Source organism: Monodelphis domestica, chromosome 2 (genome assembly GCF_027887165.1).
Source record: "Monodelphis domestica isolate mMonDom1 chromosome 2, mMonDom1.pri, whole genome shotgun sequence".
NCBI lineage: Eukaryota > Metazoa > Chordata > Mammalia > Didelphimorphia > Didelphidae > Monodelphis > Monodelphis domestica.
In genome coordinates this window covers 249,457,732-249,472,979 of record NC_077228.1, presented here as the reverse complement: position 1 = coordinate 249,472,979, position 15,248 = coordinate 249,457,732, and the positions used below count along the sequence as shown (strand labels likewise).

The window sequence follows — 15,248 nt, the reverse complement described above, 5'->3', positions numbered from 1 at the left end:
GGGTGTAAGCTTTTGATCTCAGTCTGAACTTGATCAGGGGAGATGCTGATCAGATTCTAGCCTCTGGCTTATGATCATGTTTTTGGTTTCAAGGTGTTCTTGATTCAATCAGGCACACCCTTGCTTGCCCTGTCCTGGAGTTCCACAGTTTCTTCCTGAGAACTTTATCCTCACCCCAAGTCCAGACTGGGATTCCTGATTTGGCTCTGGGCCCATGTGGTCAACCCTCTTTAGCCAAGATTGCCTTGGGCTGGGATTATGGACTTCTCTGCAGGTTTGCAATTTCAAGAGCTATTAGTTGGCTTGGATCATTAATTTCCTGGCAGGATCTCAGGACCAGACTTGGCATGAGCTTAAGTTCAGAACCTGTGAGAGCAAATGTGTGGGGCAGTGGGGAGTATGGTTTGCCCTTGGCTTGCTCTTCACTCGCTGCTATGCCTCCAGCTAGCTCTGCTCCCCTCTCACCTTGGTTCCCCAGATGATCTCTGCCTACCTTTTGGGGTTTTTTCTTTTTTTTTGAAGGTTGTTTTCCTCTGTCTCTATTGGTTCTTTCACTCCTGTGTTCTTTCTTGGTGACATTTTACTCTTGGTCAGAGAAGATTTTTGTGGTGAAATGGTGAGCCCTAATTACTCCTCCATCTTGGCTCCCTTGGAATTTCTGTTTCCATAGTTCTTTTTCTGATAGTGTTCTTTCTCATAAATTCCTCTGGATTGTCCTGGGTCATGCATTGCAGCTAGTAGAAAAGTCTATTACATTCAATTGTGGCATAATGTATCTGTCTCTGTGTACAATGTACTCCTGGTTCTGCTCCTTTTGCTCTGCATTAATTCTTGGAGGTCTTTCCTCCTTGGAGGAGTTCATATGAAATTCCTCTAGTTCATTATTCCTTTCAGCACAATAATATTCCATCACCATCAGATAACACAATTTGTTCAGCCATTCCCCAATCGATGGATACCCCCTAATTTTCTAATTTCTGCCACCACAAAGAATGTGGTTAAATATTTTTATATGAGTCTTTTTCCTTATTATCCCTTTGGGGGTACAAACCCAGTAGTGGTATAGCTGGATCAAAGGGCAAGCACCCTTTGTGCATAGTTCCAAATTGCCCTCCAGAATGCTTAAACCAATTTACAACTCCACCAGCAGTGTATTAGTGTTCCACTTTTGCCACATCCCCTCCAACATTAATCACTTTCCTTTGTTGCCATATTGGCCAGTCAGCTAGGCATGAAGTGATACCTCAGAGTTATTTTAATTCACATTTCTCTAATCAGGAGGGATTTGGAACACTTTTTCTTGTGCTTATTGATAGTTTTGATTTCATCCTGTGAAAACTGCCTATTTATGTCACTTGACAGGAGAACTTTTAGTATAGATGCTAAGACAGAAAGTAAGGGTTATAGTAAAAAAGATTAGGTAACTTATCAAAATAATTTTAAATCAATGTTTCAAAAGCCCTTTTATGGGATGCAACTTTTTGCATTATGTTCTGAAAATATGTATTTAATATTTCTTCTTTTTTTGCATTAGTTTTTGAGATTCCCCCTAATATATAGTCAATTTTTTTCTGAAGGTATCATGCACAATTGAAAATAAGTATATATTTTTATATTTATATATTATTTATATATATTCATATGTTAATGCATATAAAATTCTAATCTTTCTAACTTTCTTATGTTTATTTTATGATTAGGTTTTTCTAGGCAAGTTGAGTTCCTCCACTATTGTAGTTTTATTATTTCCTCCTATAACTCATTTAACTTTTCCTTCCAGAATTTAGAAGCAAAACTTGAAGAAATCTTTGATTTCCATTGCTGTGGAGTAACCTGCCGTGATCTCCTTCAGAAATGGGGTCTAAAGCCGTAAGCCTTTCCTCCAAGACAGGTCACTTGTGATCATCTCACTGCGTGACCAGCTGCTCAGAAGCTTCCACTAAGGATTACCTCCTCACAAGAACAAGTTACATGACAGTAGTCCTGTGTAGTGGTTCACTTATAACAACCCATGACTACAAAGTAAGTATCTGGGTTCAAGTTCTAGTAGCAGCTCTAGTGGAAGTGCTGAGTAGTCAAGGGAAGTAATCCCCCACCATTCTGGTTTTCCCAAATTAGACCCAGGCCATTCATAGACAAGCTTCTTTGGGAAGTCAAGTCATGCATTCATGACAACTGTATAAAAATCCCCAGAGCACTTAGGAACTTTCCAGGTTGCTCATGATATGATCACCTGTGCCTCCTTCAGGTGGCCATGAGAAAGCAGCTGGTTGTAATGAGTCAGGAAGACTTATCTTCCTGAGTTTAAATTTACTTTCTGATACTATTTGACTATGAACAAGGCACTTAATCCTGTTTTCCTCAGTTTCCTCATCTATAAAATGAATTGGTGAAGCAAAGGGCAAACTACTCCAGTATGTTTGTCAAGAAAACCACAAAAGAGGATCATTAAAAGTTGGACACAATTGAGAATGACTGAATACACACATACATACACATATATTTATGTTTATGTAGCCAAAAGTCATTCCTTGGTTCATAAGTAGTCAAATAACATGAAAAAATACTTTCCAAAATATTACAAACTGTTAACAATTGCAGAAGAAAGTTTCAAATAATCAGTGATTAGGAAAAAAAAAACCAAATCACTTTCATCACAAATCTTTCAAATTAGGGAAGATGATAAAAAATAAAAGTAGTCATAGTTGGAAGGTTTGCAAGAAAGTAGGCACACTAGTGAATTGTTGATAGAGCTTTGAATCACCAAAACAATTATAGAATACAATTTTGAGTTATTTAAATCCAGCAATTAAAATATTTATATTCTTTGATCCAGAGATTCTTCTACTAGGCTTATGCATTTTTTAAATTCACGATAAATTTATTTTATTTATTTAAAGGAACTAGCTTGCTGTCAATAAAAAATTCAGTAGAAAACATTTCTACTTTGAGAATCCTGTCAGAAAATATCTTTGACATGAAGTAAAAACTTCTTAACACCAAAGCTGAAGCAATGGAATATTTACTATGCAACATTATTGGCACAAAAATCTAGTTCTGAAGGCTGGTAATCTCTGAGTCTTTAAGATATCAATATGGAAGATATTTACACCAGCTATACATAGTTAATCATATGTAAATATGGTGTCATAACTGGTAGTCTGTATAGTGGTCCCTCATTTATTTAAGCAATTTCAAGTAATTGGTAGTTTGCCCTTTTGATTTTCACTTTCGCTCATCTGCCAATCTGAATCCATTCAATGATTCTGTATATTGTGATCAACTCTTCTACTAGCACTGATAATTCACTACTCTTTGTAGCATCACAATCAGAGAACCCTGGCTTTTCTACTTCCACTGGATTCAGCAGCAACAACTCTTTTATTTGTTGAAGGCAATAAAGAAGTGGTAACTGCAGATGAGGAAGTGGAAATATATGACATAGAGATTGTGGAAGACTGAGTATTGATAAATATATAAACAAATCAAAAACTTCTGAGTTGTTTCTGCAGATCCAGTATGTACTGGTAGCACTAAGCCTGGTAAGTCATCTCTGCTTCCACAAAGTCATTCAGGTAGTGAAGGTGGTGTTTAGGTATTCTTTTGTTTCCTTCCAGAAGGAGTCCAGTAATCTCTGCTTTCTGGTCAAATTTACTTGGAGTTATTCTTAATTCTGGTTCAGATAATGCTCTTGTCTCTGTTATTTTTGCCCTTTTCAGTCTGGTCTCTGCTGCATATGTTTTTTAATATTGCAGAGGTTTTTTTTCTTTAGCAAATTTGTTATGATCTCCTTCTATAAAGTTTCTTAAAGGAGTAAGAAAGCTTATTGCAGCTATTTGAACCAATTCTCTGCCTGCTGTTCAAATTCATTTTTGTTGTTCTCCACATCTAATGAGGGTATTATCATAAGAAGTTCCTGCATCAGTCATGTATTGCTCCAAGAGATCTTGGTTATTTATGTGAGTTGGATATATTTACATTGTACTGTCAAAAGATTCAGCATCAGAAATGGATATAGTTTTATCAGCTGAAATGATATTTAAAAAAAAGGTGTGTTTGTACAGGGGCAATATAGTGTTTAATGAACTCAAAAAGATCCCAGCTTTTTGAATAAGAACTTACTATTTGACAAAAATAGCTGGAACTGGAAAAGAGTATGGTAGAAACTAGGTATATACCAAGAGACAGTCAAAATGGATATATGATTTAGACATAAAGGGTGATACTATAAGCAAATTAAGGGAGCATAGAATAGTTTACCTGTCAGGTCTATGAAGAAGGGAAGAATTTATGAACATACATGAGATAGAGAATGTTACAATTTGCAAAATGAATAATTTTGATTATATTAAGTTAAAAAGCTTTTGTACAAACAAAGTCAGTATAACCAAGATTAGAAGGGAAACAACAAAATGGGAGCAAAAATTTACAGCAAACTTTTCTGATAAAGGTCTCTTTTCTCAAATATATAATCAAGTCAAATTTATAAGAACATGAGTCATTCTCCAGTTGACAAATAGTCAAAAGATATGAACAAGCAGTTTTCAGATGAAGAAATCAGAGTAATCAATAATCATGAGAAAAAACATTCTAAATCACTTGATTAGAGAAATGAAAATCAAAAGAACTCTGGGATACCAACTCACAATTTTAAACAGAGAAGAATGTGAAGTTTTGCAATTCTGTTTCAGATTTGCCAATATGATAATAAAGAGTAATAACAAATGCTGCATCTTTGTGGAGTTAAGAACTCATTCAGCTATCTTGGAGGGCAATTTGGAACTATGTCCAAAGGGTTATAAAATTGTGCATACCCTTTGATCCCATAATATCATTACTTGGTCTGTAACCCAAAGAGATAAAAAAAAGAAGAAAAGGATCTACTTGTACAAAACTATTTATAACAGCTTTTTTTTGTGGTGGCAAAGAATTGGAAATTGATGGGATATGCATCAATTGGGGAGTGGCTGAACAAATTGTGGAATATGATGGTGATAGAAAGTTGGAAAGACCTACATGAAATGATGCAGAGTGAAATAAGTTGAACCAGGAGAACACTGTACACAGTAACAGCAATACTGTACAATGATCAACTATGAAAGACTTAGCTACTCTCAGCAATATAATGATTCAAGACAATTGTGAAGCACTTATGACAAAGAATGCTATACACCTCCAGAGAAAGAACTGTTGGGGGTCAGAATGCAGATTAAAGCATACTATTTTTAGTTTAGTAAATGTTTTTATTTTGGGGTTTTGGAATTATATGAGTATTCTCTTGAATGACCAATGAATGTGTCACATGATAATATATGTAAACCCCAAATTAAATTGCTTACAATCTCTGGGAGGAAGAAGAGAAGGGAAGGAGAGAAATAATTTAGATCTTATAAGTGCAGAAAGTTGGGAAAATAAAATACTTAAGAAAAAAGGACATTGATTAAGAAGAAAATCTTTATATACCCCTTAAAATTATAGCAACCCTTTCTGTGAAGGTAGGAAATAGGAAAAAAATCGGTGTCCAATGATTAGGAAATGGCTAAAAAAAACTGTGACATGCTGTGCTGTAAGAAATGATGTAGACAAGTGGGCAGCTGAGTAACTCAGTGGACTGAGAGCCAGGCCTAGAGATGGGAGGTCCTAGGTTCAAATCTGGCCTCAGACACTTCTCAGCTGTGTGATCCTAGGCAAGTCACTTAATTCCCATTGCCTAGCCCTTACCACTCTTCTGCCTTGGAACCAATACACAGTATTGATTATTCCTAGATGGAATTTAAGTGTTAAAAAAAAAGAAATGATATAGACAGAGAAGAATGGAAAGTTTTGCAAAGGGTTACAGAATTAAGAAAGCCAAGCAAACAAAATATATGACTACAACCATAAAAATCAACAGAAATAATCACAGACCAATTAAAAGTGAATGCCATGGTGCCAATGTAGTGGAGTAGGAAAAAGAAATATAGCTAAGATCTCTCTCACAACTCCTCCACACAGATCTAGAAAATGTATATTTTTCCCATTCTATCACAGGGAGACAGAGAGATTTGCTGCACTTGGGAGAGAGTCTAGCTAAGAATGACAACATGAACATTTCCGTGCAGGTACTGAAATAGGGTCAAGGCTGTGGAACAGTGCAAGAACAGTTTACTGATGTACTCTGGGACATAAACTTGTATAGAATACAGGAAAAAGTGTCAACTGGAAGCTTCACTACCCAACTCTAGGTCACAGATACATAGGTTCAGAGGTGAGTATCTGACTTCAGGAGTGCATGATGGTCTTAGTTTGTCTGTTTGTTATAGTATATATTGTATATAGTGTGCAAAAATGCTCAGGCTAATAAATACAATTAAAAACTGTAAAGATTAAAATTTAGGTGATACTGAGGCAGGTAGAAATTAGTTTCTCTCTGCAAGGAGTATTATTTTATGAGGTTTATTAAAGGTCAGGGGTTAAAGAAAATACAAGCAAAAGAAGCACATGCTAGGTGGGCCATGAGGCCCACCCAAATTTCACTCACATCATGAGACACATCTGTTTGCCAGCAGAGCCAGGAAGAGAAGCAAGCCCGCTGTGGGCGGAGATCCTCTAAATAATGATTTTGCTCTCAGCCCAGGTGAGAACCCAGTGAGATTACAAAGCACTCTGGGGAAGTGGAGCAAGGATTTCTGGAGATTGAAGTCCTGGATTCAAGTCTATTTTTACATTCCTCTGTTTGATTGTTATTGGGGAAAGAAGTTTCCCCAAAAAGGGAACAGCCTCTAGAATTCGCTCACTTCCTGTGGACAGAGCGAGATGGCAGTTGGTGCTAGGAGCTCAAGCAGAGAGGAGGCCCGCAGACAGCTTTCCTTCAGATCGGTCACGTGAGTCAAGAACTGATTCTCTTCTCTACCTTGGCCTTTTGGGGCCTAAAACTCTCTCTGGCTCTGTCAGAAGGTTGAGTTAACACTTTTCCCTTTCCTCCTCTCTCCTTTACTCCCTGTCCTGTTTTCCTTACTCCCATAGTGATTAAACCACCATAAACTCCATTCTGACTTGAGTGTTTCATTTTAGGAATTTCATAAGTAAATTCCTTGGCGACCATAAATTAATAGTATAACAATCTTTAAAGGTGAATTTTCACCACAACAAAATCCCTGTGTCAACTTCTTGCTATAATGGTACCATTAGGGTTAAATTTCCTAGACTTTTGCCAATCATTACTCATTCCTTATTAGGAAATAGAAAACACTCTCACTTTACTGTTCTGATTGATAACTGGTTCATTTCTCATTGGTACTCTGTGGGTTCTTTGTCTGTAAATCAAATAAATTTGAGCCCTGAGGGGCTCTAGATATTTGACTGGAATATGTTTCCTACTAATGACACAGGAGAAGCATACCAATAATGTCCTAGCTAGCAAATGTTCTATCCTTTATGACTAACAAAACTATTTGTAAAAAGCTATAATTAAAGATTATGTGGTATTCTTTTTTATCTAAACTCTTCTATGGTCTATAGGTCAAGCCTGCACCTATCTCTAATGCCTAGAGATAATTCTTTGAAATAACCAGAGAAAGAAATTCTAGGCCAAAAGGGAAACTGCAATACTATTACTCTGAATCTGCAGAGCTTTCCAGCTGATTGATAGTGTTTGAGTCCAGTAGCCATCTACTGGAAAGCTATAAGTCAACAGGTATGTTACTGAGAACCAATAATTAAGATAAGAAACCTGCAAAATTCAGACAAGGAAGAAAGACTAACTCAGAAGATGAATGATCAGACTTTGCCCTGGAACAGGCCACTTTCAGAGCATTAAAAGCTTGCTTGAATTTCCCCTAAAATCCTCGATTCATGCTGGCAAAGGAATAAAATGCATGCCCCAGCAGCATGGAGGGGGCACTGTTCCACAGTGTTCCAGGGCATTTTTGCATGTCAGTTGCCCCTCTGTCAGTTGCCTAACATGAGCACTTCCTCCCTCTACTGTTTAGGGCAATGATGGTGACCCTATGCCACAGGTGCCAAAGATAGCATCCAAAGTACTCTCTGTGGGCACCCTTCCCACCCCACCCCACAGTTCATTACTAGAAAGGGAGAGTGACTCAGGCAGAGTTGGTCCCCTCCCCATCTCCAATATGCCTGACATTTTTTTCACAACACCTGTCCCTCTGCCCAGCAGCTCAATGGGAGCACTTCCTCCCTCCACTCTCTAGGGTTCGATGGGCAGCTCTCAGGCAGAAGAGCTGGAGGGGAGTGGAACACTTGGGCCCCTCCCCTTTCCCTCTATACACTCACTGAGGGCATTCCTACTTCACCTGCCCCTCCACTCAGCAGCTCAATGGAAGTGATTTCTTCCTCCCCTGTGTGGGGTAAGGGGGGAAGGGGTGTCCAGGGCACATCTGGCACTCAGTGGGTGGGGCATGGCATGGCACATGGTCTCTAAAACATTCACCATCACTGGTCTAGGGTAATGCAGGGGGCTCACCGGCAACTTGAAGTTGCAGTTTGAGCATACAATCTCAAAAAGGTTTGCCAATGCGGTCCTAGACTAACTTAACACTCAAAATCCAAGAAAGTAGCAGCAGGACTCAAGAAGATAAAAGCTCTATCAAATATTACCTCCAGATGTACACATAGCATGGCTAAATATAAATTCACAAGTCTAGAAATAGGCTGGAAGAAGGAGGAAACAAAAAAGAATCAACCCCTAAAAAGCTGTTGTGGTGTTGGGTTGTTTCATTTTTTAAAATTGACCTGGAAAATAGATCAAGGAGAGATTATTTAAGAACCAATGGACTACTTGACAACCCCTATAAAGAACCTAAACATATTTCAAGAAATTATACAAGATAAAAGTTTCTATGCCCAACAAAATAATTAAAGCAGTACTTTTTGTGAAGGAGATAATTAGGAATGGCTAAACAAATTGTGATAAATAAATGTATGGAACAGTAGAATAGTACTGTACTCTAAGGAATGAAGAATATGAGAAACATCTATATGAATTGATGCAGAATTCTATAAACAGAGCCCAGAAAATAATACACACAATGACTAAAACAATGGAAATTCAGAGAACCACAAGAAACCCCAAAAATGAATGCTAAAAAGTTACATTTAGAAAGGATGTCTAGATAGGAGGTTGATGAATGTAGTATATTTTAAATATTTTCAGACTTCTTGATGTGTTGATTATACATATGGATTTTTTCCTCTTTTTTAAAAACATTTTAATTTGCTATGTGGAAAATAGGAGAAAATATGGTGAAGTAAAAATGACATCAATAAAAACTTAATTTAAAGGAAGAAAAAAATTGAAGCTTTTGCTTAAACATACTCATTATTCTCTGCATATCTTTTGGTCTTTAGATGTGATTCTTGTAAACAAGAAATTGTAGGGTTTTGTTTTCTCATCTTATCTGACATTTTTAGAGATGATTTAAACTATACATATTTAAAATTATGAGTTAGGGTTGTCATTTTCTTCATTTGCATATTATTTTTTTGAAAGTAAAAATTGTTTTTGTTTCCTTTCTTTTAAAATAGTATTTTGTCCCTCTCATTAGTTTTGTAAAATTAATCTTCATGCAGCACTCATCCCACATGTTCTCTTCTCTTCCTCTCCTCCCATTTGTCAATGCTTTCCCTAGTTTTGGAGTTTTACTCACTGATTCTTTTTCTTTATTTTTTTTCCTACTTATTTGTTTATAAAATTCTTCCCTTTTTATAAGTGTTCCCTTTTCTCATTTGAGTGGTTAGTTCAACTCCTTCCTCTTCCTTTTTTCTCTTAAAAATTCTTTTAAAAATATTTTTTCTTAAGAAACATTTACCTTTTCTTTTTTTTTGTCTTCCCTTTTTGTCTGCTTTGCATCCAAAGATTATATGTTCCTGTATTTTTTTTTAGCCTTTTTGTGGTCCCCATGCAATTATTGTTTGTGTTTTTTTAATTCCTGTGAGATCTTGTCCCATTATCCCTTTTTTCTGTTATGCCTCACTCTTTTTTAAAAGAAATATTTTATTCCCCCCCAATTGCATTTTAAAAAGAATTACGAGTCTGGAATTCTCTCCCCACCTCCATAACTCAAGATGGTAAGCAGTTCTTATGTCTATCCAGGTTTTTCTGAACTCCTCCTGTTTATCATTTCTTAAAGCACAACAGTATTTTATTAAAATAGTGTTTCATTACTTAGCCATTTCCCAACTGATAGGTTTTCCCTCACTTTCCAATTCTTTGCCCCCATAAAAAGAGCAGCTTTAAATATCTTTGCCCACATGTCCTTCCCTTTTGGGTTTAAAAAAAATCTCTTTGGGATACATACTGTAGGAAATTAAATAAAGAAAAAAAAATCAGAAGAAAGATAAAGAGAAAAGGTCTTTATTAAGAGAAAAAAAAAACCTAGCTCCTACTCTCCTTTCTCCTCCCCCCCCCTTCCCCTGAAATGGCTCCAAGTCCAATTGAAAGATCCCTCCTTGGCACAGGATTGGCCCATTTATAGACATTCCCACAGGAGGGAACCCTGGGACATGCTGGGGGATGTAGTTCCCCAGCATATAATTTTTTTCTTTTAAAACCCACAATACCTATTAATGCATTGCTAATAATGATCATTAAAGGATATGTACTGTTTTATAGGTACAAATTGCTCTCCAGAATAACTGAATTAGTCTACAACTCCCCCAAATGCATTAATTTCTCAATTTTCCCACGTCTCCTCCAAGTTTTGTTGTTTTCCTTTTCTGTCATAATAATGAGTATGTATAGGATATCTCAGAATGGTTCTAATTGGCATTTCTCTAATTAATAATGATTTCATTAATTTTTGCATGATTATACAGAATTTTAATTACTTTGAGAACTACCCATTCATATCCTTTCACCATTTATCAGTTGGGGAATGTCTTGTATTCTTATACATTTAACTTATTTCTCTATGTATTTAATAAATGAGGCCTCGTACTCCTTAGAGAGACTTGTAAATTTTTTTGCATCATTATGATTACTATAGTTTAATTTTATATTTAACATTTTAATTTTATAGTTTACAGTTTAATTTCTGATAATCATATCCCCAATTTACCCTCTTTTCTATCAGCTCCCTCCTATGCCTTACTTTTAGAAACATTAATTAATGAAGTATTTATAGCAGCATTTTTTGTGATAGCAAAGAAATGGGTAGACAAATTGTTGTAATAGAATAATTCTCTAATAGGAGTAATAACAGAATGTGAAGATTGGATTTAGCTTTCTCCTGATGGTAACAATGAAGATACTTAGCTCTTTCTTTATTGTGAAGATAAAATTGTAATCTCCTGTTTGTAACAATGAAAGTTCTTAGCTCTTCCTTTATAGTGAAGCTAGAATTGTAAGCTACAATCTATTTTTAGATTTTAACTACAAAAAGATGTTAAGTAACTACAAAATGTGAACTTAACAAAAGAGGTGTTAAGTAAGCCAAAAAGAATAATCTAACCAAAGAAAGTGAGAACTAAAGAATGGGCAGTCCTGCAGAAAAGTGTCTGCTGTGATTGGTAGACATGAAAATTTAGGGGAAGTGACACAAGTGAAAAAGGTCTTTAAATAGAGGAAAAAAAGACTGAAGAGGAGAGACAGTCAGTCATCCTAAGCTTGGAGTGAATGATTAGTCACTCGGAGGTGAAGGGAAGACAGATATTCAGACAGTGAGTCACCCGAGCTTGGAGTGAAGGACAGAGCAGTGACTAGAAGACAGACTCAGAGGAGTGACTGGAAGACCAACATCCAGACTTCTTTTAGACTGTTACTGTTGGTGAGTGAAAAGCTGACTTAGTGACCCCACCTTTCTGGAGGTGTGAAGCCTCCAGGTAAGGCCCAACCTCTTGAGACTCTCTACCCCTGGCTAGGGCTTAGAAATTCTATCTGGTATCAGTAGAAGCAAGAGTTCTCATTCTCTTCTCTCTCTCTCTCTCTCTCTCTCTCTCTCTCTCTCTCTCTCTCTCTCTCTCTCTCATTCCTTAATATCTTCCTTTTATTGTAAATATTGTAAATAACCTACCATAAATTCCATTTACTTTAGTAATTCATTTTGGGATTTAGAAATTAAATCCCTGGCAACCACCTAATAAAACCACCTAATATATATATTCAAAGTCCAACCACAATTAATTTTAACAAGAAGCATTTCTCATGTGTCCCAAATCATTTATCTAATTCTACCCCTGCTCTCAGCATGATAATTCTTCTTCATATTTGTCATGCAATCACTTCTAACCACTCTAAGTCCAAGTACTTCCCAAGACTGTTTATTTTCTGTCTCCTGAAGCAGAATGTATGAAGGCATAAGACTTTCTCTGAGGAAGTGGTTTCCCTGTGTGACATTCTCCAGAGTGAAAACATCATGTCTTTCCCCATCACTCCTCATAAATGCTTCAAATGTGTCCTTTATTGAATACTATTTCTTTTCCATTACTAATTAGGCTCAGGTTTGTTGGATATGGCAATTTGGATTGTATCTTATGCTCCTTTGCTTGTGAGGCTATAAATATAAATAACCTTACATATATAAATATAAATGTATCTTTTTGTTTTGTGATTTCTAGTAGAGATATAATAATCACGTGTTAATTTCTTTCCTTTATACTTAAAGGTCTTTTTTGTGATAATTCTCTAAAGAATTTGTTGTCATTTAAAATGTTCAGTTTAATCACAATGTATCTTAGAACTTGAGGTTTTGTTTCTTACTGTGATCTGTGGATTCTTTCTTTTGGTATTTTGTTTTCTCTATTCAAAAGTGCTGGGCAGTAATCGTCTACTATTTCTTGCATAATAGTAATGGAACATTTTTACTTGTCATGTTCTTCTGAGTTAGCTATGATTCTTAAGTTATCACTGTACATTCTATTTTAAAGCTTAATGGCTTATCTTGTGTAGTGATCATGTGTTTCTTTAACCTTACTGTCTTTGGCTCCTTTTCTTCTGGGTTTCTTTTTTTCCCCCACTATAGTGATTTTATATTCCACCTTTGTTGTTATGTTAGAACAAAACTCTTTTTTGGAGACACTTACCACAAGTTTAATTATTTTTGTTATACAGCCCATATATTTTGACATGTACTTTTCTAATATCTCTTTAAGTTTTTAATTTTTCTTTTGAATCATCAAGAATTGACTCAGTTTATGTGACATTACTTATTTAGAGAATATTTCAACCTATTATATACTTTTATATTCATCTTTCTTTCTAAATTTAATATATTCTTTCTTCATTTATTTGCTTGTGTTCTGTTTTTGTTTGAATTACCCTCCACTTAGAATCTTTGATGACATTAGTCCCTTTCCCTTATATTCCCATCATTCACTTTTTATTTTTCTCCCTTTAGTATTTTAATAGTTTAGTATTCCTCCAATGATGGACTACAATGATGTGGTCTTCTCTCATACTGGAAAATTAGTTTTATTCTGGCTTTGGTCCTTGTCCTACATTATTAAACTATTGAAATTCTTTGATCCACTAACTTCATTATGATGTCAACAGGAGTTCAAGGTGGGGAAAAGTCCCATATATAACAAAATATTCAGAGAAATACTCTTTGTGTTACAAAAACACTAAGAAAAAATGGGGGCCTATCCATTGGGCAATGTCCAAACAAACTGTGGTATATAAAGATAATAGAATGTATTCACCTAAAGAAGCAATGAATATGAGGAATTAATGGAAACATAAGGACATTTGTATGAAGTGACACAAAATTAAAAAATGAATCAATGAACCAATTAATTTCTTTAGTACTTATATTGTGACCTGGGATATAAAGAGGAAAGTCAAGAAATCATTGTTTTAAAGAATTGATACTCTATTAAGAGAGACAACACACAAAGGAAGTTTAGTTGTAAGGCAGAAAGGAAGAAGAAGACATAAGGAAGCAGTGACAAGGAAGATGTCAAGGCCCAGGGGTCCTAAATAGGTTAGATAACAGTACTAGGACACTACAGGGTATAGAGGAAGAACAGAAGTTAAAGTCTAGAATCCCTTAGGAGACAGTAGAAGGGCAGATGGTAAGGCTTGGTGATATGCTATTCCATCAGAAGAAACAGAGTTGTTTACTATCTCATTCAAGTCCTACGAACAGTCAAAGAATCAGTGGGAGAAAAGGGGTATCTTCTGGCTGCCTGGCAATACTGGCTAAAGGTCATTTAACTAATGACTATAATAACATAAACAACAGTAACACTAAAAATCAATTAAGCTCTGATGTATGATTATAGTGAACAATCTCAGACCTGGAAAACTGATAACTCAGTAGAAAGGTAGGGGCTAAGGAAATGGAATTAAGTATAAACTTTCAGTTGCTTTCCAGGTTGGCTTTGTTTAAATGTTTTTCATTGTAAGAGTGGAATTCATTTTGTGTGTGTAGTAGAGTAGTTATAGGGAAATGCTTGTAGTGTTTAAAAAAAGGAATCAACAAAATTTGTTTTAAAAAAGAAAAATAATGTGTTTATTTTGGCATCATAAATTAGTAGTTTTGCTATTTCTTGATCCTTTCAAATGTATATACTCAATTGATTAAGGGAAACAATTATTTTGAACACTAAAACAATTGGGATGACAACATTCCAAAAAGATATCCATTTAACTTACTGAATATTAAACACATAAGATATGACAATTGATACTTTTAATTACTTTGCATTATGCTTCTCTGGTCTTTCACCACTCTCTAATAAAGAGCAATTTTCTTATTTCCTCACCATTTATTCACCAATTTTAACCAATAACAGGAAAAAAAAAGCAACAACAGTGAAGGTGAACTCATAATGTTCTCCTATGGCCATGTGCTTCCTGTGGCTTCTATAACTGAATTAGGTATTAAAATGGTGATAATAAAGCAACAATTTTTCATCCACTCTTTTTATTCTTTTCCCCTTAGAATTAAGAAGAAAAGTAGACCTATGAAGATAGAGGTCATGAGGTAAAAAGTAAAAAAAGTAAAATGGCCAAAACATTGGATTTAAGAGATTCAAAGGAGAAGTAATAAATAAATCTCTAAAAGATCTATAACCCCCAAATCTGAGGAAATGACTGTTGCCAACCATAAGGCTATTTTATTGTTATAAATCTAAATCAAAGGGATTATTATATGCTGAACTATAGATAAAAGGGAAATATTTTTACCATTCCTTAGATCAAAGGCAAAAATATACTATCTCTACTTTATCTACAACTTTTTATCTACTACTTTAATATAGAAAAAAAACAAGTAGATAAAGAGTATACAGAATATGATTTTTAATGG

The 15,248-nt window shown here is 35.4% G+C and overlaps 1 protein-coding gene and 1 pseudogene across 8 annotated transcripts in view; both read right to left on the bottom strand.

Annotated features, from left to right (window-relative positions):
* Positions 1-15,248, bottom strand: part of ARHGAP44 (Rho GTPase activating protein 44) — a 179,707-nt gene that overhangs the window by 160,201 nt on the left and 4,258 nt on the right. The gene's annotated exons all lie outside the window — the stretch shown is intronic.
* On the bottom strand, positions 1,656-11,971 carry LOC130457277 (endophilin-B1-like; annotated as a pseudogene).